Source organism: Pleurodeles waltl, chromosome 3_1, assembly GCF_031143425.1.
Source record: "Pleurodeles waltl isolate 20211129_DDA chromosome 3_1, aPleWal1.hap1.20221129, whole genome shotgun sequence".
Taxonomy (NCBI): Eukaryota; Metazoa; Chordata; class Amphibia; order Caudata; family Salamandridae; genus Pleurodeles; species Pleurodeles waltl.
Genome location: NC_090440.1, coordinates 482,724,314 through 482,748,322, shown reverse-complemented (window position 1 = coordinate 482,748,322; position 24,009 = coordinate 482,724,314). Strand labels below are relative to the sequence as shown.

The 24,009-nt window shown below is 50.0% G+C and overlaps 1 protein-coding gene across 2 annotated transcripts in view; it reads right to left on the bottom strand.

Annotated features, from left to right (window-relative positions):
* The window catches only part of CHD2 (chromodomain helicase DNA binding protein 2), a 1,519,436-nt gene that overhangs the window by 1,211,190 nt on the left and 284,237 nt on the right, over nucleotides 1-24,009 (bottom strand). The gene's annotated exons all lie outside the window — the stretch shown is intronic.

The window sequence follows — 24,009 nt, the reverse complement described above, 5'->3', positions numbered from 1 at the left end:
TAAAATATATATGAATAAAAAAAAAATTACCTCCGTTCCTGTGACGTGCCGCACTGTTACTCTCCTCTTCCATATCGCTCCTGCACAGGCTCCCAGCCTGCCCTGCAGCCAATCCTGACGCTGCTCAGGATTGTCTGGGAGCGCCCATCCAGGGCACTCCCAGGCAGACTGGGAGCCTGTGCAGGCTCTCTCCAGCCCAGCAACCGTGGCTGGAAATACCCTCCTGCGCATGTGTGTTTTGCCGGACCGAGACGGCTGAGCACTCCCCCTCATTGCTAGTCACCCCCATTTGCCCGCCCCTTTTCACCAAAAACTATAATAAACATTCTTTATTATAGTTTTTGGGGATAAGTTGTGCAGCTGCCGGGGAGGGGGCGGGGGCAGGGACAACGCTCCTCCGCCCTCATGGAGGAGCCGCCCCTGCCGGGCACCCTCTCCCCGAGTCATTACTGAAAGCTGGGGACCTAATCTATTATTATTGAATTCTTTATAATCAGTTGTGGACCCCCTGTGGAAGCTTCACAGACCCCCAGGGGTCCCTGGACCACAAGTTGGGAACCACTGCTCTATAATGTCCGTAGAGAAGCAACAGTACAGCAACCCATGGCATGCACTGGATACACACGGCCAGGGTAGGTGATTTAAAGAGTCCACCCAGATGTGAAAGACAAGCAGATGATAGCATTAACTGGATACAGGCAGCCAGGGGAGGTGTTTAATAGAGCCTACATTAAAACAACCAAGTGGAACTAACATACGGGGTGTCTGGTGTCTCTAGTAGAAATAGTGTTGGAAGTAGGGTAATGCTGTGGATGCAAAATAAGAAAATGTTTACTTAGCTGAAACTACAGTTCTTTAGCATTGGTATCCATCTTATGTTCATATGATGGAATTATTCTTCCGCGTCAGACTCGGAAACCTCAGTTGTCCATGTTAACACAGCACTATCACAAGGCAGCAAATAATATTGAAACCAGCCACAGACAATTTGTAGCCAGTCCACCTCATTATAGGACCTGAATGCTGGCCAAGGTAGTGGATGGGTATGATGGTTAAATCAAATCAAATCAAATCATTAACATTTATAAAGCGCGCTACTCACCCGTGCGGGTCTCAAGGCGCTAGGGGGGAAAGGGGGGGTTATCGCTGCTCGAACAGCCAAGTCTTTAGGAGTCTCCGGAAAGCGGAGTGGTCCTGGGTGGTCCTGAGGCTGGTGGGGAGGGAGTTCCAGGTCTTGGCCGCCAGGAAGGAGAAAGATCTCCCACCCGCCGTGGAGCGGCGGGTGCGAGGGACGGCAGCAAGTGCGAGGCCAGCGGAGCGGAGGGGGCGGGTGGGGACGTAGAAGCTGAGGCGTCTGTTGAGGTATTCCGGTCCCTTGTTGTGGAGGGCTTTGTGTGCGTGGGTGAGAAGACGGAAGGTGATCCTTTTGCTGACTGGGAGCCAATGCAGGTGTCTCAGGTGTGCGGAGATGTGGCTGTTGCGGGGTACGTCGAGGATGAGGCGGGCCGAGGCGTTTTGGATGCGTTGCAGGCGGTTTTGGAGTTTGGCGGTAGTCCCGGCGTAGAGGGTGTTGCCGTAGTCCAGGCGACTCGTGACAAGGGCGTGGGTCACGGTTTTTCTGGTGTCGGCGGGGATCCAGCGGAAGATCTTGCGGAGCATGCGGAGAGTGAGGAAGCAGGCGGAGGACACGGCGTTGACTTGCTTGGTCATGGTGAGAAGAGGGTCCAAGATGAAGCCGAGGTTGCGGGCGTGGTCTGCGGGGGTCGGTGCGGTGCCGAGGGCCGTGGGCCACCAGGAGTCGTCCCAGGCGGACGGGGTGTTGCCGAGGATGAGGACTTCCGTTTTTTCAGAGTTCAGCTTTAGGCGGCTGAGCCTCATCCAATCTGCGACGTCCTTCATACCCTCTTGTAGGTTGGTCTTGGCGCTGGCGGGGTCCTTGGTGAGGGAGAGTACAAGTTGGGTGTCGTCGGCGTAGGAGGTGATGATGATGTCGTGCTTGCGTACGATGTCGGCGAGGGGGCTCATGTAGACATTGAAGAGTGTCGTGCTGAGCGATGAGCCTTGAGGTACGCCGCAGATGATCTTGGTGGGTTCTGAGCGAAACGGAGGGAGGTAAACTCTTTGGGAGCGGTTAGCGAGGAAGGAGGCGATCCAGTCCAGGGCCTGGCCTTGGATCCCGGTGGAGCGTAGGCGGGTGATTAGGGTGCGGTGACAGACGGTGTCAAAGGCAGCCGAGAGGTCGAGGAGAATGAGGGCGACTGTTTCACCGTTGTCCATCAGGGTTCTGATGTCGTCTGTGACTGAGATGAGGGCGGTTTCCGTGCTGTGGTTGGTTCGGAATCCGGTTTGTGAAGGGTCGAGCAGGTTGTTGTCTTCCAGGAAGGTGGTCAGCTGTTTGTTGACGGTCTTTTCTATTACCTTGGCTGGGAAAGGTAGAAGAGAGATGGGGCGGAAGTTTTTCAGGTCGCTTGGGTCAGCCGTAGGTTTCTTTAGTAGGGCGTTGACTTCAGCGTGCTTCCAGCATTCGGGGAAGGTAGCAGAAGAAAAAGAAGAGTTGATGACTGTAGGAAGTTGGCTCTGTATGTGCTATTTCAAAGTAAGGAATAGCATGCACAGAGTCCAAGGGTTCCCCTTAGAGGTAAAATAGTGGTAAAAAGAGATAATACTAATGCTCTATTTTGTGGTAGTGTGGTCGAGCAGTAGGCTTATCCAAGGAGTAGTGTTAAGCATTTGTTGTACATACACAGACAATAAATGAGGTACACACACTCAGAGACAAATCCAGCCAATAGGTTTTTATATAGAAAAATATCTTTTCTTAGTTTATTTTAAGAACCACAGGTTCAAATTCTACATGTAATATCTCATTCGAAAGGTATTGCAGGTAAGTACTTTAGGAACTTCAAATCATCAAAATTGCATGTATACTTTTCAAGTTATTCACAAATAGCTGTTTTAAAAGTGGACACTTAGTGCAATTTTCACAGTTCCTAGGGGAGGTAAGTATTTGTTAGTTTTACCAGGTAAGTAAGACACTTACAGGGTTCAGTTCTTGGTCCAAGGTAGCCCACCGTTGGGGGTTCAGAGCAACCCCAAAGTCACCACACCAGCAGCTCAGGGCCGGTCAGGTGCAGAGTTCAAAGTGGTGCCCAAAACGCATAGGCTAGAATGGAGAGAAGGGGGTGCCCCGGTTCCGGTCTGCTTGCAGGTAAGTACCCGCGTCTTCGGAGGGCAGACCAGGGGGGGTTTTGTAGGGCACCGGGGGGGACACACGCCCACACAGAAATTTCACCCTCAGCAGCGCGGGGGCGGCCGGGTGCAGTGTAGAAACAAGCGTCGGGTTTGCAATGTTAGTCTATGAGAGATCTCGGGATCTCTTCAGCGCTGCAGGCAGGCAAGGGGGGGATTCCTCGGGGAAACCTCCACTTGGGTAAGGGAGAGGGACTCCTGGGGGTCACTTCTCCAGTGAAAGTCCGGTCCTTCGGGTCCTGGGGGCTGCGGATGCAGGGTCTCTCCCAGGCGTCGGGACTTTAGGTTCAAGGAGTCGCGGTCAGGGGAAGCCTCGGGATTCCCTCTGCAGGCGGCGCTGTGGGGGCTCAGGGGGGACAGGTTTTGGTACTCACAGTATCAGAGTAGTCCTGGGGTCCCTCCTGAGGCGTCGGATCTCCACCAGCCGAGTCGGGGTCGCCGGGTGCAGTGTTGCAAGTCTCACGCTTCTTGCGGGGAGCTTGCAGGGTTCTTTAAAGCTGCTGGAAACAAAGTTGCAGCTTTTCTTGGAGCAGGTCCGCTGTCCTCGGGAGTTTCTTGTCTTTTCGAAGCAGGGGCAGTCCTCAGAGGATGTCGAGGTCGCTGGTCCCTTTGGAAGGCGTCGCTGGAGCAGGATCTTTGGAAGGCAGGAGACAGGCCGGTGAGTTTCTGGAGCCAAGGCAGGTGTCGTCTTCTGGTCTTCCGCTGCAGGGGTTTTCAGCTGGGCAGTCCTTCTTCTTGTAGTTGCAGGAATCTAATTTTCTAGGGTTCAGGGTAGCCCTTAAATACTAAATTTAAGGGCGTGTTTAGGTCTGGGGGGTTAGTAGCCAATGGCTACTAGCCCTGAGGGTGGGTACACCCTCTTTGTGCCTCCTCCCAAGGGGAGGGGGTCACAATCCTAACCCTATTGGGGGAATCCTCCATCTGCAAGATGGAGGATTTCTAAAAGTTAGAGTCACCTCAGCTCAGGACACCTTAGGGGCTGTCCTGACTGGTCAGTGACTCCTCCTTGTTTTTCTCATTATCTTCTCCGGCCTTGCCGCCAAAAGTGGGGCCTGGCCGGAGGGGGCGGGCAACTCCACTAGCTGGAGTGTCCTGCTGGGTTGGCACAAAGGAGGTGAGCCTTTGAGGCTCACCGCCAGGTGTGACAATTCCTGCCTGGGGGAGGTGTTAGCATCTCCACCCAGTGCAGGCTTTGTTACTGGCCTCAGAGTGACAAAGGCACTCTCCCCATGGGGCCAGCAACATGTCTCGGTTTGTGGCAGGCTGCTAGAACTAGTCAGCCTACACAGATAGTCGGTTAAGTTTCAGGGGGCACCTCTAAGGTGCCCTCTGGGGTGTATTTTACAATAAAATGTACACTGGCATCAGTGTGCATTTATTGTGCTGAGAAGTTTGATACCAAACTTCCCAGTTTTCAGTGTAGCCATTATGGTGCTGTGGAGTTCGTGTTTGACAAACTCCCAGACCATATACTCTTATGGCTACCCTGCACTTACAATGTCTAAGGTTTTGTTTAGACACTGTAGGGGTACCATGCTCATGCACTGGTACCCTCACCTATGGTATAGTGCACCCTGCCTTAGGGCTGTAAGGCCTGCTAGAGGGGTGTCTTACCTATACTGCATAGGCAGTGAGAGGCTGGCATGGCACCCTGAGGGGAGTGCCATGTCGACTTACTCGTTTTGTTCTCACTAGCACACACAAGCTGGCAAGCAGTGTGTCTGTGCTGAGTGAGAGGTCTCCAGGGTGGCATAAGACATGCTGCAGCCCTTAGAGACCTTCCTTGGCATCAGGGCCCTTGGTACTAGAAGTACCAGTTACAAGGGACTTATCTGGATGTCAGGGTCTGCCAATTGTGGATACAAAAGTACAGGTTAGGGAAAGAACACTGGTGCTGGGGCCTGGTTAGCAGGCCTCAGCACACTTTCAATTGTAAACATAGCATCAGCAAAGGCAAAAAAGTCAGGGGGCAACCATGCCAAGGAGGCATTTCCTTACACAACCCCCCCCCAAACGAAAGAGGATGAGACTAACCTTTCCCAAGAGAGTCTTCATTTTCTAAGTGGAAGAACCTGGAAAGGCCATCTGCATTGGCATGGGCAGTCCCAGGTCTGTGTTCCACTATAAAGTCCATTCCCTGTAGGGAGATGGACCACCTCAACAGTTTAGGATTTTCACCTTTCATTTGCATCAGCCATTTGAGAGGTCTGTGGTCAGTTTGAACTAGGAAGTGAGTCCCAAAGAGGTATGGTCTCAGCTTCTTCAGGGACCAAACCACAGCAAAGGCCTCCCTCTCAATGGCACTCCAACGCTGCTCCCTGGGGAGTAACCTCCTGCTAATGAAAGCAACAGGCTGGTCAAGGCCATCATCATTTGTTTGGGACAAAACTGCCCCTATCCCATGTTCAGAGGCATCAGTCTGCACAATGAACTGCTTAGAATAATCTGGAGCTTTGAGAACTGGTGCTGAGCACATTGCCTGTTTCAGGGTGTCAAAGGCCTGTTGGCATTCCACAGTCCAGTTTACTTTCTTGGGCATTTTCTTGGAGGTGAGTTCAGTGAGGGCTGTCACAATGGATCCATATCCCTTCACAAACCTCCTGTAATACCCAGTCAAGCCAAGGAATGCCCTGACTTGAGTCTGGGTTTTTGGAGCTACCCAGTCCAGAATAGTCTGGATCTTGGGTTGGAGTGGCTGAACTTGGCCTCCACCTACAAGGTGGCCCAAGTAAACCACAGTTCCCTGCCCTATCTGGCATTTGGATGCCTTGATAGAGAGGCCTGCAGATTGCAGAGCCTTCAAAACCTTCCTCAGGTGGACCAGGTGATCCTGCCAGGTGGAGCTAAAGACAGCAATATCATCAAGATAAGCTGTGCTAAAGGACTCCAAGCCAGCAAGGACTTGATTCACCAACCTTTGGAAGGTGGCAGGGGCATTCTTTAAACCAAAGGGCATAACAGTAAACTGATAATGCCCATCAGGTGTGGAGAATGCTGTCTTTTCTTTTGCTCCAGGTGCCATTTTTATTTGCCAGTACCCTGCTGTCAAGTCAAAGGTACTTAGAAATTTGGCAGCACCTAATTTATCAATGAGCTCATCAGCTCTTGGAATTGGATGGGCATCTGTCTTGGTGACAGAATTGAGCCCTCTGTAGTCCACACAAAACCTCATCTCTTTCTTTCCATCTTTGGTGTGAGGTTTGGGGACTAAGACCACTGGGCTAGCCCAGGGGCTGTCAGAGCGCTCAATTACTCCCAATTCCAGCATCTTGTGGACTTCCACCTTGATGCTTTCTTTAACATGGTCAGATTGTCTAAAGATTTTGTTCTTGACAGGCATGCTGTCTCCTGTGTCCACATCATGGGTACACAGGTGTGTCTGACCAGGGGTTAAGGAGAAGAGTTCAGGAAACTGTTGTAGGACTCTCCTACAATCAGCTTGCTGTTGGCCAGAGAGGGTGTCTGAGTAGATCACTCCATCTACTGTACCATCTTTTGGGTCTGATGACAGAAGATCAGGGAGAGGTTCACTCTCTGCCTCCTGATCCTCATCTGTTACCATCAACAGATTGACATCAGCCCTGTCGTGGAAGAGCTTAAGGCGGTTTACATGGATCACCCTCTTGGGGCTCCTGCTTGTGCCCAGGTCCACCAAGTAGGTGACCTGACTCTTCCTCTCCAGTACTGGGTAAGGGCCACTCCATTTGTCCTGGAGTGCCCTGGGAGCCACAGGCTCCAGAACCCAGACTTTCTGCCCTGGTTGGAACTCAACCAGTGCAGCCTTTTGGTCATACCAAAACTTCTGGAGCTGTTGGCTGGCCTCAAGGTTTTTGGTTGCCTTTTCCATGTACTCTGCCATTCTAGAGCGAAGGCCAAGTACATAGTCCACTATGTCTTGTTTTGGCTCCTGGAGAGGTCTCTCCCAGCCTTCTTTAACAAGAGCAAGTGGTCCCCTTACAGGATGACCAAACAGAAGTTCAAAGGGTGAGAATCCTACTCCCTTCTGTGGCACCTCTCTGTAAGCGAAAAGCAGACATGGCAAGAGGACATCCCATCTCCTTTTGAGCTTTTCTGGGAGCCCCATGATCATGCCTTTTAATGTCTTGTTGAATCTCTCAACCAAGCCATTAGTTTGTGGATGGTATGGTGTAGTGAATTTATAAGTCACTCCACACTCATTCCACATGTGCTTTAGGTATGCTGACATGAAGTTGGTACCTCTGTCAGACACCACCTCCTTAGGAAAACCCACTCTGGTAAAGATACCAATGAGGGCCTTGGCTACTGCAGGGGCAGTAGTCGACCTAAGGGGAATAGCTTCAGGATACCTGGTAGCATGATCCACTACTACCCGGATATACATATTTCCTGAGGCTGTGGGAGGTTCTAGTGGACCAACTATGTCCACACCCACTCTTTCAAAGGGAACCCCCACCACTGGAAGTGGAATGAGGGGGGCCTTTGGATGCCCACCTGTCTTACCACTGGCTTGACAGGTGGGGCAGGAGAGGCAAAACTCCTTAACCATGTTGGACATATTGGGCCAGTAGAAGTGGTTGACTAACCTCTCCCACGTCTTGGTTTGCCCCAAATGTCCAGCAAGGGGAATGTCATGGGCCAATGTTAGGATGAACTTCCTGAACAGCTGAGGCACTACCACTCTCCTAGTGGCACCAGGTTTGGGGTCTCTGGCCTCAGTGTACAGGAGTCCATCTTCCCAATAGACCCTATGCGTTCCATTTTTCTTGCCTTTGGACTCTTCAGCAGCTTGCTGCCTAAGGCCTTCAAGAGAGGGACAGGTTTCTTGTCCCTTACACAGCTCCTCCCTTGAGGGTCCCCCTGGGCCTAAGAGCTCAACCTGATAAGGTTCAAGCTCCAAAGGCTCAGTTCCCTCAGAGGGCAGAACTTCTTCCTGAGAAGAGAGGTTCCCTTTCTTTTGCTGTGTTGTAGTTGGTTTCCCAACTGACTTTCCTGTTCTCTTGGTAGGCTGGGCCATTCTTCCAGACTCCAGCTCTACTTGTTCGCCCTGTGCCTTGCACTGTGCTCTTGTTTTCACACACACCAGTTCAGGGATACCCAGCATTGCTGCATGGGTTTTTAGTTCTACCTCAGCCCATGCTGAGGACTCCAGGTCATTTCCAAGCAGACAGTCCACTGGGATATTTGAGGAGACCACCACCTGTTTCAGGCCATTGACCCCTCCCCATTCTAAAGTAACCATTGCCATGGGATGTACTTTTCTCTGATTGTCAGCGTTGGTGACTGTGTAAGTTTTTCCAGTCAGGTATTGGCCAGGGGAAACCAGTTTCTCTGTCACCATGGTGACACTGGCACCTGTATCCCTCAGGCCCTCTATTCTAGTCCCATTAATTAAGAGTTGCTGTCTGTATTTTTGCATGTTAGGCGGCCAGACAGCTAGTGTGGCTAAATCCACCCCACCCTCAGAAACTAGAGTAGCTTCAGTGTGGACCCTGATTTGCTCTGGGCACACTGTTGATCCCACTTGGAGACTAGCCATACCAGTGTTACCTGGATGGGAGTTTGGAGTGGAACCTTTCTTGGGACAGGCCTTGTCTCCAGTTTGGTGTCCATGCTGTTTACAGCTATGACACCAGGCCTTTTTGGGATCAAAGTTTTTACCCTTGTACCCATTGTTTTGTGAAGAGGCTCTGGGCCCACCCTCCTGTGCAGGTTTTTGGGGGCCTGTAGAAGACTCTTTACTATTTTTAGTTTTGGTTGTCTCATCACCCTTCCCCTGGGGAGTCTTTGTGACCCCTTTCTTTTGGTCACCCCCTGTTGAAGTCTTGGACACCCTTGTCTTGACCCAATGGTCCGCCTTCTTTCCCAATTCTTGGGGAGAAATTGGTCCTAGGTCTACCAGATGCTGATGCAGTTTATCATTGAAACAATTACTTAACAGGTGTTCTTTCACAAATAAATTGTACAGCCCATCATAATTACTTACACCACTGCCTTGAATCCAACCATCTAGTGTTTTCACTGAGTAGTCAACAAAGTCAACCCAGGTCTGGCTCGAGGATTTTTGAGCCCCCCTGAACCTAATCCTGTACTCCTCAGTGGAGAATCCAAAGCCCTCAATCAGGGTACCCTTCATGAGGTCATAAGATTCTGCATCTTGTCCAGAGAGTGTGAGGAGTCTATCCCTACACTTTCCTGTGAACATTTCCCAAAGGAGAGCACCCCAGTGAGATCTGTTCACTTTTCTGGTTACACAAGCCCTCTCAAAAGCTGTGAACCATTTGGTGATGTCATCACCATCTTCATATTTAGTTACAATCCCTTTGGGGATTTTCAACATGTCAGGAGAATCTCTGACCCTATTTATGTTGCTGCCACCATTGATGGGTCCTAGGCCCATCTCTTGTCTTTCCCTCTCTATGGCTAGGATCTGTCTTTCCAAAGCCAATCTTTTGGCCATCCTGGCTAACTGGATGTCCTCTTCACTGGGGCTATCCTCAGTGATTTCAGAGGTGTTGGTCTCTCCTGTGAGGGAACCAGCATCTCTGACTATTATTTTTGGAGTCAGGGTTTGAGGGACCCTGTTCTCCCTAGATAGGACTGGTAGGGGGGAATTGTCCTCCAAGTCACTATCCTCTTCCTCTGAGTTGCCACCCTCAGAGGGGTTGGCCTTTTCAAACTCTGCCAAAAGCTCCTGGAGCTGTATTTTGGTAGGTTTGGGGCCCATTGTTATTTTCTTTATTTTACAGAGTGACCTTAGCTCCCTCATCTTAAGATGGAGGTAAGGTGTGGTGTCGAGTTCCACCACAGTCACATCTGTGCTAGACATTTTGCTTCTAAAAGTTGGAATACTTTTTAAGAATCTACAACTGGTTCTAGAATCTAATTCAAACTTTTACAAACTTTTAAACTCTAAAAGAAATGCTAAACAGGATCTAACACAAGGCCCTAGCAGGTCTTTTAAGAATTTAGAAAACTTTTCAAATTGCAAAAATCAATTTCTAATGACAATTTTGGAATTTGTCGTGTGATCAGGTATTGGCTGAGTAGTCCAGCAAATGCAAAGTCTTGTACCCCACCGCTGATCCACCAATGTAGGAAGTTGGCTCTGTATGTGCTATTTCAAAGTAAGGAATAGCATGCACAGAGTCCAAGGGTTCCCCTTAGAGGTAAAATAGTGGTAAAAAGAGATAATACTAATGCTCTATTTTGTGGTAGTGTGGTCGAGCAGTAGGCTTATCCAAGGAGTAGTGTTAAGCATTTGTTGTACATACACAGACAATAAATGAGGTACACACACTCAGAGACAAATCCAGCCAATAGGTTTTTATATAGAAAAATATATTTTCTTAGTTTATTTTAAGAACCACAGGTTCAAATTCTACATGTAATATCTCATTCGAAAGGTATTGCAGGTAAGTACTTTAGGAACTTCAAATCATCAAAATTGCATGTATACTTTTCAAGTTATTCACAAATAGCTGTTTTAAAAGTGGACACTTAGTGCAATTTTCACAGTTCCTAGGGGAGGTAAGTATTTGTTAGTTTTACCAGGTAAGTAAGACACTTACAGGGTTCAGTTCTTGGTCCAAGGTAGCCCACCGTTGGGGGTTCAGAGCAACCCCAAAGTCACCACACCAGCAGCTCAGGGCCGGTCAGGTGCAGAGTTCAAAGTGGTGCCCAAAACGCATAGGCTAGAATGGAGAGAAGGGGGTGCCCCGGTTCCGGTCTGCTTGCAGGTAAGTACCCGCGTCTTCGGAGGGCAGACCAGGGGGGGTTTTGTAGGGCACCGGGGGGGACACACGCCCACACAGAAATTTCACCCTCAGCAGCGCGGGGGCGGCCGGGTGCAGTGCAGAAACAAGCGTCGGGTTTGCAATGTTAGTCTATGAGAGATCTCGGGATCTCTTCAGCGCTGCAGGCAGGCAAGGGGGGGATTCCTCGGGGAAACCTCCACTTGGGTAAGGGAGAGGGACTCCTGGGGGTCACTTCTCCAGTGAAAGTCCGGTCCTTCGGGTCCTGGGGGCTGCGGATGCAGGGTCTCTCCCAGGCGTCGGGACTTTAGGTTCAAGGAGTCGCGGTCAGGGGAAGCCTCGGGATTCCCTCTGCAGGCGGCGCTGTGGGGGCTCAGGGGGGACAGGTTTTGGTACTCACAGTATCAGAGTAGTCCTGGGGTCCCTCCTGAGGCGTCGGATCTCCACCAGCCGAGTCGGGGTCGCCGGGTGCAGTGTTGCAAGTCTCACGCTTCTTGCGGGGAGCTTGCAGGGTTCTTTAAAGCTGCTGGAAACAAAGTTGCAGCTTTTCTTGGAGCAGGTCCGCTGTCCTCGGGAGTTTCTTGTCTTTTCGAAGCAGGGGCAGTCCTCAGAGGATGTCGAGGTCGCTGGTCCCTTTGGAAGGCGTCGCTGGAGCAGGATCTTTGGAAGGCAGGAGACAGGCCGGTGAGTTTCTGGAGCCAAGGCAGGTGTCGTCTTCTGGTCTTCCGCTGCAGGGGTTTTCAGCTGGGCAGTCCTTCTTCTTGTAGTTGCAGGAATCTAATTTTCTAGGGTTCAGGGTAGCCCTTAAATACTAAATTTAAGGGCGTGTTTAGGTCTGGGGGGTTAGTAGCCAATGGCTACTAGCCCTGAGGGTGGGTACACCCTCTTTGTGCCTCCTCCCAAGGGGAGGGGGTCACAATCCTAACCCTATTGGGGGAATCCTCCATCTGCAAGATGGAGGATTTCTAAAAGTTAGAGTCACCTCAGCTCAGGACACCTTAGGGGCTGTCCTGACTGGTCAGTGACTCCTCCTTGTTTTTCTCATTATCTTCTCCGGCCTTGCCGCCAAAAGTGGGGCCTGGCCGGAGGGGGCGGGCAACTCCACTAGCTGGAGTGTCCTGCTGGGTTGGCACAAAGGAGGTGAGCCTTTGAGGCTCACCGCCAGGTGTGACAATTCCTGCCTGGGGGAGGTGTTAGCATCTCCACCCAGTGCAGGCTTTGTTACTGGCCTCAGAGTGACAAAGGCACTCTCCCCATGGGGCCAGCAACATGTCTCGGTTTGTGGCAGGCTGCTAGAACTAGTCAGCCTACACAGATAGTCGGTTAAGTTTCAGGGGGCACCTCTAAGGTGCCCTCTGGGGTGTATTTTACAATAAAATGTACACTGGCATCAGTGTGCATTTATTGTGCTGAGAAGTTTGATACCAAACTTCCCAGTTTTCAGTGTAGCCATTATGGTGCTGTGGAGTTCGTGTTTGACAAACTCCCAGACCATATACTCTTATGGCTACCCTGCACTTACAATGTCTAAGGTTTTGTTTAGACACTGTAGGGGTACCATGCTCATGCACTGGTACCCTCACCTATGGTATAGTGCACCCTGCCTTAGGGCTGTAAGGCCTGCTAGAGGGGTGTCTTACCTATACTGCATAGGCAGTGAGAGGCTGGCATGGCACCCTGAGGGGAGTGCCATGTCGACTTACTCGTTTTGTTCTCACTAGCACACACAAGCTGGCAAGCAGTGTGTCTGTGCTGAGTGAGAGGTCTCCAGGGTGGCATAAGACATGCTGCAGCCCTTAGAGACCTTCCTTGGCATCAGGGCCCTTGGTACTAGAAGTACCAGTTACAAGGGACTTATCTGGATGTCAGGGTCTGCCAATTGTGGATACAAAAGTACAGGTTAGGGAAAGAACACTGGTGCTGGGGCCTGGTTAGCAGGCCTCAGCACACTTTCAATTGTAAACATAGCATCAGCAAAGGCAAAAAAGTCAGGGGGCAACCATGCCAAGGAGGCATTTCCTTACAATGACGGTCTGGAGGTGCGGGGCGATGATGTCGTCGGCTTTGTTAAAGATGAAGTGCGGGCAGGGGTCCGAAGGGGCGCCGGAGTGGATAGAGTTCATGATGGATTTGGTTTCTTCCGTGTTGATGTGGGTCCAGTTGTTGAGGGTGATGTCCGGGGAAGCGGGTTCAGTGGTGTATGGTTGGGTCTGGTGTCCGAAGCTGTCGTGGAGGTCGCTGATCTTGCGATGGAAGAAAGTGGCGAGGGATTCGCACAAATCCTGTGAGGGCGTGACGGCGTTGGCGCTGGCGCTGGGGTTGGAGAACTCTTTGACGATGCTGAAGAGTTCTCTGCTGTTGTGGCTGTTTTTGTCTAGTCTGTCGGTGAAAAAGTTCCTTTTGGCAGTGCGGATCAGGTGGTGGTGTTCGCGTGTAGCGTTCTTGAGGGCGGTCATGTTGTCAGCGGTGTGGTCCTTGCGCCAGGCCTTCTCAAGGGCACGACAAGTTTTCTTTGATTCTTTGAGGGTGTCAGAGAACCAGAGAGGTTTTTTGGTGTTGGTCTGTCGATGCGTGCGTTTGAGGGGAGCAAGGTTGTCAGCGCAGTTGGAGATCCAGTTTGTGAGGTTGAGAGCTGCGTCGTTGGGGTCGGTGGTGAGGGTGGGTTGGTTGGCGGCGAGAGCGGAGAAGAGTTGCTCTTCAGGGATCTTGTTCCACTGTCGACGAGGGATGGGTTGAGTGCGGAGGTGGGAGGTCTCGCGTCGGAATGTGAAGTGGACGCAGCTGTGGTCGGTCCAGTGTAGGGCAGAGGTGTGGCTGAAGAAGACGTGTTTGCTGGCGGAGAAGATAGGGTCGAGCGTGTGTCCGGCGATGTGGGTGGCGGTGTTCACCAGTTGTTTGAGGCCGAGGTTGTCGAGGTTGTCGAGCAGGGTGGTGGTGTTGGGGTCGTTGTTTTGTTCCAGATGGAAGTTGAGGTCGCCTAGGAGGATGTAGTCCGGTGAGGCGAGGGCGTGCGGGGAGATGAAGTCGGCGATGGCGTCGCTGAAAGAGGCGCGAGGTCCGGGAGGACGGTAGACGAGGGATCCTCTGAGGGTGGTCCTTGGGTCGGTGCGAATCTGAAAATGCAGGTGTTCAGCGGCGAGGGGGGGGGTCTTCGGTGGAGGTGGTGACGCTGATGGAGTCTTTGAAGATGATGGCGACACCTCCTCCTACTTGGTTGGTGCGGTCTTTTCTGGAGATCTTGTAGCCTTCGGGGATGGCGGGTAGCGATGTCTGGAGCAGAGGAGGCGTTCATCCATGTCTCCGTGATGAAGGCGACGTCCGGGGCTGTGGAGTCCAGGAGGTCCCAAAGTTCAACGCCGTGCTTGTGGACGGAACGAGCGTTGACCAGGATGCACTTGAGGTGGTTGATGGCGCGTGGGCTTGTGGTCGTGGTAGTTGCGTGGTGGAAGATGCGTTTGCAGGAGTTGCAGGCGAAGGGTCCATGGGTGCGTTTGGGGTGAGCTAGGAAGCAGGTTTTGGAGCGCCCTGGGTTGAGGGCGTGGAGGGTGGTGGGGTCGTAGCGGATCAGCGGGGCTTGGGGGAGCTGGGGACCAGGGGTCGTGGCGCTGGGCGCGGGCCAGGCGCAGACGGGCGCAGACGGGCTTGCCTCTGGCGCGCCTCCGGCGCGCCAGCGGCGTGCCCGCTGCGCGCGCCCGCTGCGCAGTCGCGCAGCGGCCGCCATAAGAGGTAGGGGGGGGGGAGGGGTCAGCTGGGGGCGAATGGGAGCTGGGGGGCGGGGGCGTGCAGGAGGTCGCGGCGGGAAAGCGCGAGGGAGGGGGGGGGACAGGTAGAGTGAGAGGAGCTGGGGGAGGGGGTTTAGGGTGGAGGAGGGTGAGTGTTAGGAGGTTTGGAGATTAGGGAGAGAGATAGGAGTAGGGTTGTGAAGATAGGGGAGGGGGGGTTGTAGAGGTGGGTGAGGGAGAGAGGTAGAGTGAGAGGATAGGGAGATAGGTAGTAGAGGGGGTGGCGGGAGGGGGGGAGAGATAGAGAAATAGATAGAGAAAATAGATAGAGAAGTCGATAGATAGGGAAATAGATAGATAGACAGATAGGTAGGTAGGAGGAGGTGGAGAGTGGGGGAGTTAGATAGTGAGATAGGGAGCTAGAGAGATAGGAAGATAGGAGGAGTGAGGGAGGTAGATAGCGAACGGGTTAGCTAGGGGTGAGAGAGGGGGAGGCGAGTGAGGGAGGGGGATGAGGAAGGAGCAGGAGGGCAGGCTCGGGGGAAGAAGACGGAGGGGGAAGAAGACGGAGGAGGTAGAAGAGCCGAAGACAGGAGAACAGAGGACAGAAGAACAGAAGACAGAAGAACAGAAGACCGGAAGAGCAGAAGACAGAAGAACAGAAGAACAGAAGACAGAAGCACAGAAGATCGGAAGAGCAGAAGAACAGAGAAGAACACAGAAGAACAGAGAAGAACACAGAAGAACACAGAAGAACACAGAAGAACACAGAAGAACACAGAAGAACACAGAAGAACCGAGAAGAAGAACACAGAAGACCGGAAGAACACAGAAGAACAGAAGGGAAGAACAGAAGAACAGAAGAGAAGAACAGAAGAACACAGAAGAAGATTGCAGAGGGGGAGCGAGGAGGAAGAGACAGAGAGGAGGAAAAGAAGCAGGAGCAGGAGAGAAGGTGAGTGGCGCGGGGCAGGGCGAGGGGCTGGGAGGAGGGGGGTACTTACAGTTAGGTGGGTCTCAGGAACACAGGAACTCGGGAACTTGGAGGAGCTGCAGCGGCAGGGGGAGCGACCTACCCTTGGGTCAAGGGTCGCTACCACTGTCGCGCAGCGGCCGCCATAAGAGGTAGGAGGGGGGGGGAGGGGTCAGCTGGGGGCGAATGGGAGCTGGGGGGCGGGGGCGTGCAGGAGGTCGCGGCGGGAAAGCGCGAGGGAGGGGGGGGACAGGTAGAGTGAGAGGAGCTGGGGGAGGGGGAGGGGGTTTAGGGTGGAGGAGGGTGAGTGTTAGGAGGTTTGGAGATTAGGGAGAGAGATAGGAGTAGGGTTGTGAAGATAGGGGAGGGGGGGTTGTAGAGGTGGGTGAGGGAGAGAGGTAGAGTGAGAGGATAGGGAGATAGGTAGTAGAGGGGGTGGCGGGAGGGGGGGAGAGATAGAGAAATAGATAGAGAAAATAGATAGAGAAGTCGATAGATAGGGAAATAGATAGATAGACAGATAGGTAGGTAGGAGGAGGTGGAGAGTGGGGGAGTTAGATAGTGAGATAGGGAGCTAGAGAGATAGGAAGATAGGAGGAGTGAGGGAGGTAGATAGCGAACGGGTTAGCTAGGGGTGAGAGAGGGGGAGGCGAGTGAGGGAGGGGGATGAGGAAGGAGCAGGAGGGCAGGCTCGGGGGAAGAAGACGGAGGAGGTAGAAGAGCCGAAGACAGGAGAACAGAGGACAGAAGAACAGAAGACAGAAGCACAGAAGATCGGAAGAGCAGAAGAACAGAGAAGAACACAGAAGAACACAGAAGAACCGAGAAGAAGAACACAGAAGACCGGAAGAACACAGAAGAACAGAAGGGAAGAACAGAAGAACAGAAGAGAAGAACAGAAGAACACAGAAGAAGATTTCAGAGGGGGAGCGAGGAGGAAGAGACAGAGAGGAGGAAAAGAAGCAGGAGCAGGAGAGAAGGTGAGTGGCGCGGGGCAGGGCGAGGGGCTGGGAGGAGGGGGGTACTTACAGTTAGGTGGGTCTCAGGAACACAGGAACTCGGGAACTTGGAGGAGCTGCAGCGGCAGGGGGAGCGACCTACCCTTGGTTAAGCACTCCGAGATACAAACAGTCAGATTTTCAGAACTTGCCTGACAGAACTACTGGTAGTCTATTGAAGAACGGGGAGGGCAGACGAATGTGAATCCATGAAAGATACCAGTGCTGAAGGACTGATGTTACAGGTACGTTTTACTTCTTCCGCACTTGACCTTTCATAGATACGCATGCATTAATAAAAATTACCAAAGTAGTAAATTACAACATACATGAAGCACAAGAAGAAATGAGGCTATCAGGAAGCGGGGCTGGAGGTGCTACTGTCAAGCCTGATTGTATGTGAGTAAACAGTACCTTGCGCCCATCCATGCTAAGTGCCTTTTAGAGAAGGAAAGGCTAGCGTTCATTGCAGTCTGACTGCTGACTAGGTTCTGGCTATGCACATGATGGTAATGCGCTGTGCATTAAAACATCAAGTAGTGCACTCCTTTTCCCAGTGGGCTAATGACTTGTTTAGAAATGACAGCCATCATCAATCTTCAGATATTACTTTCCTCCCTGGTCTCAGCGTCCTTGCTAGGCAATCGCGGTTCAAAGCTGCTGTAAGTGGTCTCAAGACCACTAGGCCAAGTCAGTAGAAGACTGGATTATGGTTATTATGGTGTGTGCCATTTCAAAATTAATTTTGAACAATTCGGTGTAGGGTTGTTTGAACTCTAAAGATTGGAGTTGCATGTTCTGCTAAGAGCTCCTGCGTATAATATAGTGTATAATATATTAGATTCCGAGTACAAGCATTTATATTGCCAGGAATAAGGAATCTCAGTATGTTAAAGCTATTTATGTTCCATAAATCACCAACATTTGCAATGTTGTGGATGTATTGACAGAAGAAAATAAACATCTTCTAGATTAGTGGTTCTTGAGCTTTTGATTCCACTTAATCATAAGTAGGATCCAAGGCACGCCTCTCAATCATTATCAGAATCCGGGGACCCCCAAAGAGTGATTACTGGAAGTCAGAGGCATCAACCTAAGCAATTTTGATGATCTGAACAGCAAAATAATACAAAAAATACTAAAACAAGCATTCATCTAACAAATACACAAACGTGTAAAGTTTTAAAAAAAAATTACAAGCAAACACAAAAAAGAAAATTACATTTAATGGGAAGGTTTGAGTTTTTGTGAACTCAATTCAGGCTGCCCTTTACTTGCACTCTTTTCAGTTTGATTCACTTGTACTGCTCCCACAAATCAATCTGAGGATACCAACTTAATTTGTAGCCTCCATGTTCAAATTCCTTCACATTTACAGAACATTTTAAAACATTTACTTTTAAATTTTGCTTCTTGATTTATTTATACCTTATTAAACTGTTTTATTATTGTTTATTCAGTCTAGATTTAGACCATTGCAATACAATAAAACAATCATACATAGCAAAAATAAAACTCGTGACCCTCATTCAAAAATGCCATACAATTTAAGCTAAAATTGCATCTTTAAAAACTGTTAAAACCACAATTTCACGCATAAAATTAATCCTAGTAAAAAGAAGAAGAGAAATTCAAACACCAACAATATACAATATGATGTACTATAAGAATAAAAATAATCCACAGTTTTGGACTGCATTCAATATCAATTAAACTGCACTATAAATAAAAAAGGAAAACAAAAAAAAAATGTTTTAGTAAAATCACCAGAACCCTTGATTAATGATAGTTAAGGATAAAATATGCAATCCAGAATCCATATCCTAAAACCCCCCAGAGAGCCTGAGATATTTAAAATCCATACACTGGTAAGGTAAAGTTTCCCATCAGAATTGGAATACATGACACCTCACAAGCCTAAAAATCTGCTAGGCTTGTCCAAGTAAATCTAGTTAGAGTCCCCATCCATAAGCTAAAAAATACCAAATCAGCTCAGAGCCCCGATGCTGGGGTGAACCTATAACGGATGGACCAAGCTGCAGACAGATATTTGGTGACTGCGCTTACTATCAACGTAGATGGGTCATATTTGCATATTCTGAAAGCATTAGCTCGGTCCTGCAAAAGTAAAATCCTTTGGGTCTCTTATAAAGGGGGCAAAAAAACAAAACGTGCTCGGTGATTCCTTGCATCGATGACAGTTTATGCATTTATCAGTCGTGGGATTGCTTGTCGACCAACGGGCCATAAAACTGTTAACAGGTAAGATGCCATATCTTGGCTGGAGGAATAAGGCGCGGGCACGGTGCAGGTCCATGAAATTCTCGGGCCGGGGTTCATGTTTAACCTGCAGAAACTCTGCAGTTAACCGGCCTACCCCACTGCGGTGGAAAAGCTCATTGTTGGTTTTCCCCCAGAACCTCCCTTTGACCAATTGTCTAACATTGGCAGGGATCAACTCGGGGTACTTCCAATAATGAGGGAGACCTAACTTATCACAGGTGGATTTCATCTCCCTCAACCACAGGATTTTTTCCCAACCCTGCGTGGATGTTATGAGATCTCTTATTGTCGCCCTAAATGGTTCAAGTTCATCTGTTTTCCATATACGAATCCAGTATAAAAGCGGTCTCAGACCCGATGTGTCTTTGATACTATTTAGACCTAGATCGAATCTGAGAGGGATCATTGGTGTGCCCTTCCCTAACCTGGATACATGTCTGAGAAAATGTTTTTCTTTGGTTTGTAAAATATCCAGTTGTCTGTAGGAGCCCCAGAGTTCTGCTCCGTAAAGGGCCGCAGCACGGATTTGGACTTTGTAAAATCTCGGAGATTAGGTTCAACGGGGGACTCACTACAGCTCTAGCCTTGCGTTCTAGGGCCCCGCCTCTTTGGCTTATAATGAGTGCCCCTTTTCGAATGGCTGCCTCCCATCTGCCAGAGTCCGTTAGCCTAATGCCTAGATAATCAAACTCTGAGACTCTTTCCAGAGGGGTTGAATTCATTACTATTTTTGCACATGATCTCTTTCTCGAGGCACTAAATAACATAAATTTTGTTTTCATGACATTAACGTACGGCCCATAATCTCTACAGAAAACACAGAATTGATTGACCAAATTTTGGATTCCCATTGGTGATTTAGCTAACAGGATAGTGTCGTCCACATAAAGCAGGCATGGTATTTTCTTCCCAGCCAGCTTGGGCGAATCGTTTGTGCAATTCTCTAAATATTGTATGCAATTGTTTATGAATAGGAGGAAGAGGGTAGGGGCTAGAACACATCCTTGTCTGACTCCTCTTTTAATGGCTATTGGGTCTGTCAACTCATCATCCTTACCACACCTAATTTGTGCATAGGTATTCTCGTGCAGTCGAACAATGAGTTTCAAAAGACCTTTTGGAACACCCATATTGGATAGTGGCGACCACAGCAAGTTTCTAGACACCAAATCAAATGCAGCTCTGAGGTCAATAAAAAACGCATACAGGTTCCCACCCCCTCCCCCCAGGTCCACATTCTTCCATTTGACTGCTAGGAACCTCAGGGCTTAGTCTATTGTACTAATTGCGGGTCTGAACCCTGCCTGCAGATCAGAGATAGCTTCAGACTCTGAGATCCATTCAACTAGATGAAACAGGACTTGCTTCGCAAAATATTTTTGGGAGCTGTCAAGTAAGCATGTCGGACGGTAGTTGGCAGGATCACTGAGACTACCTTTTTTGAAAAGGGGGACTATCTCGGCACCTTTCCAAGAGCGCGGGACAGGAGCTCCTGCTGCGACTGCGTTACAGACTAGGTTTAAGTAAGGGGCCCATATGTCAGGTCTTATCTTGTATAGGTCCCGAGGAATCTTGTCGGGACCCGGGGCCTTCCCCCAGTTCAAAGAAATGATTGCAGCTTTGGTTTCAGCTAAAGTAAATTTAATAGGGGGGGCCCCGGCAGTCAAGCTGTCATCGGGATTCCTAAAGGTGGCTACGGATGTTCCTCCATATAATCGACCAAAGTGCTTAATCCACGGGGAGGATTGAGGTACCAGGCTGGGAGGATGAGTCCCCACTGTCGTCTGCTATCAATTTCCAGAACCTGGAAATATCATTACTTTTGCAGACTCCAGGATGGCTACCCATCTAGACTCCTCCCAACTCCTACGCGCACTACAACATTCCTGTTTGTAATCCTTCCTTGCTTGTTTTATATGCACTGCGTGACCCCCTCGCAGTGCTCTCAATAACTTATGCTGGGCTTCCCTGCATGAGTTGCTAAACCACCCTGCGCTGCGCTTCTTTCTAGGTTTGCTAAAAATCACTTTAGTAAAAAAATGCTTTAAAGAGTTAAACAGTTCGGTAAGCGTTGCTAGAAGCCCATCACCGTCCTCTAAATACCAAAGCATATGCTCCATTTGATCTGCTAATAAGCTATATATTGATGTAAGGGAAGCAAGAGAGGTGTTGACAGACTCGCATTTAACATTACGTCTGTTATTCGTCATAGCAAGCTGTTGAGCATGTGCCTTAGGGTGGGAAACTTCGAGCAAAGGCAGCAGACCCCTGGTCGATAAAATCAGTGGATCGTGGTCACTTTCTTCGTGATCTAACACCCTCATGTCAATCATGTGCCCCCACAAACGGATGTCAAATAAGATGTAATCAATCTGATTCCTGTGAGCTCCACGCCTGAAAGTATGGCGAGAGTTAGTGTCAGAGAGGGAGCGACCATTACAAGCTCGAAGACTATGTTTTAGTGTAATGTCTACAACTTGATGGGCTATTCTATTCATCCTAGGTCTTTCACTCGACACTAGTTGGGGGATGCCCCAGTAGGCATCCTCTTCTTTATATAATTCTTGGGCCAGAGGATAGGGCTTGAAGGTAACTTTAAAATCCCCTGCAATTAAGATGAAATGAGAGGAAGTGTTGCTGTGAAGGAAGCTGTCCAATATGGTCAGAGCGTTAGACTCATAAATACTGCCTGCACTCCTATTATAAATGTTGATTATTAGGAGGGGTCTCTCCTTAAGTGACGGTACTCTTAAGACCTGTAGATCAGGACAACCCATATCTACTACTTCAACCTGGCACTTGAGAGAGCAACTTAGCCATATGAGCAGCCCACCCGAGGGTCTCCCAGAGGTCGCCTTACGAGTTGCAACCCAGTAGGTTTTGAAACCAGATCTATATTGAGGCCCTAATGCCCATGTTTCTTGAAAAAGACATATCTGGTGTTTGTCTATAAATTGGCCCCATTCTGGGATTTGCATTTTGTTCTCCAGCCCTGCTATGTTCCAGTTAAGAACAGTATCTAATGCATCTGTTTTTTCTTGCCAAGCTTCACCCGGGGGTTGCGCTCTACTAGAAGTAATACAACTAGAAAGTTTAGTATCCCTCAAGAACATGACTGGGCTGCTCGGGCTAGCATAACCCTTTATTTTACTGCCCTGGAGATTGCTCACCCCGCTAGGATCAGAGCTAATCGTATTCATATTCAGTGAATTGGCAGGGGAAATAAACCCAGGGTTGCAGACTGCGCTTATCGCAAGGGTTCCCCCCCTCCTCACTGGCTCCTGAAAAAGTATTCTCACTGATTCCCAAATTACAGGGATCAATCGGTGTGGATGGTGTCAGTGGTGTAGGGTCTCTGGGAACTGGGTAAACAGTCTGCTCAATCTCAGGGCTGCTCGTTCCTGCACCTTGTAGACTATTTCTGAGTCAATCTACCTCAGAGAGGGAAGATGAGGAGGGTCTGTGGCCTAGCTCCGGGGCAGATTGTGGCTGGGCACAGGGGAAGCCTCTATGCGCCATTAGCGGCTCGCTGTTAGCTGCTGTAACTACTGGGGGATAGAATACTTGGAGTCTACACAGAGAAATTTCCCCTTCTAAGGGATAGGGTCTGCGTGCATTTGAAGAGAGCTGCTGAACAAGAGCAGGTGAGTTAAAATTAATGACAATACAGTCCCCCGTACCGAGCTTCTCCAACGAGCCCACCCACCTCACCCTCCTCACCATCAGTATCGGGGGTACCATATTGTAAGGAAATGCCTCCTTGGCATTGTTACCCCCTGACTTTTTGCCTTTGCTGATGCTAAGTTATGATTAGAAAGTGTGCGGAGACCTGCTAACCAGGGCCCAGCACCAGTGTTCTTTCCCTAACCTGTACTTTTGTTTCCACAATTGGCACACCCTGGCATCCAGGTAAGTCCCTTGTAACTGGTGCCCTTGGTACCAAGGGCCCTGATGCCAGGGAAGGTCTCTAAGGGCTGCAGCATATCTTATGCCACCCTGGGGACCCCTCACTCAGCACAGACACACTGCTTGCCAGCTTGTGTGTGCTAGTGGGGATAAAACGACTAAGTCGACATGGCACTCCCCTCAGGGTGCCATGTCAACCTCACACTGCCTACAGGTATAGATAAGTCACCCCTCTAGCAGGCCTTACAGCCCTAAGGCAGGGTGCACTATGCCATAGGTGAGGGCATAAGTGCATGAGCACTATGCCCCTACAGTGTCTAAGCAAAACCTTAGACATTGTAAGTGCAGGGTAGCCATAAGAGTATATGGTCTGGGAGTCTGTCATTCACTAACTCCACAGCACCATAATGGCTACAGTGAAAACTGTGAAGTTTGGTATCAAACTTCTCAGCACAATAAATGCACACTGATGCCAGTGTACATTTTACTGTAACATACAACGCAGAGGGCACCTTAGAGGTGCCCCCTGAAACCTTAACCAACTACCCGTGTAGGCTGACTGGTTTTAGCAGCCTGCCACACACCAGACATGTTGCTGGCCACATGGGGAGAGTGCCTTTGTCACTCTGTGGTTAGTAACAAAGCCTGTACTGGGTGGAGGTGCTTCACACTTCCCCCTGCAGGAACTGTAACACCTGGTGGTGAGCCTCAAAGGCTCACCCCCTTTGTTACAGCACCCCAGAGCACTCCAGCTAGTGGAGTCACTGGCCAGTCAGGACAGCCCCTAAGGTGTCCTGAGCTGAGGTGACTCTGACTTTTAGAAATCCTCCATCTTGAGGATGGAGGATTCCCCCAATGGGGATAGGAATGTGCCCCCCTCCCCTCAGGGAGGAGGCACAAAGAGGGTGTAGCCACCCTCAGGGCTAGTAGCCATTGGCTACTAACCCCCCAGACCTAAACACACCCTTAAATTTAGTATTTAAGGGCTCCCCAGAACCTAGGAAACCAGATTCCTGCAACCTAAGAAGAAGAGGACTGCTGAACTGAAAAACCTGCAGAGAAGACGGAGACACCAACTGCTTTGGCCCCAGCTCTACCGGCCTGTCTCCCCACTTCTAAAGACACTGCTCCAGCGACGCGTTCCC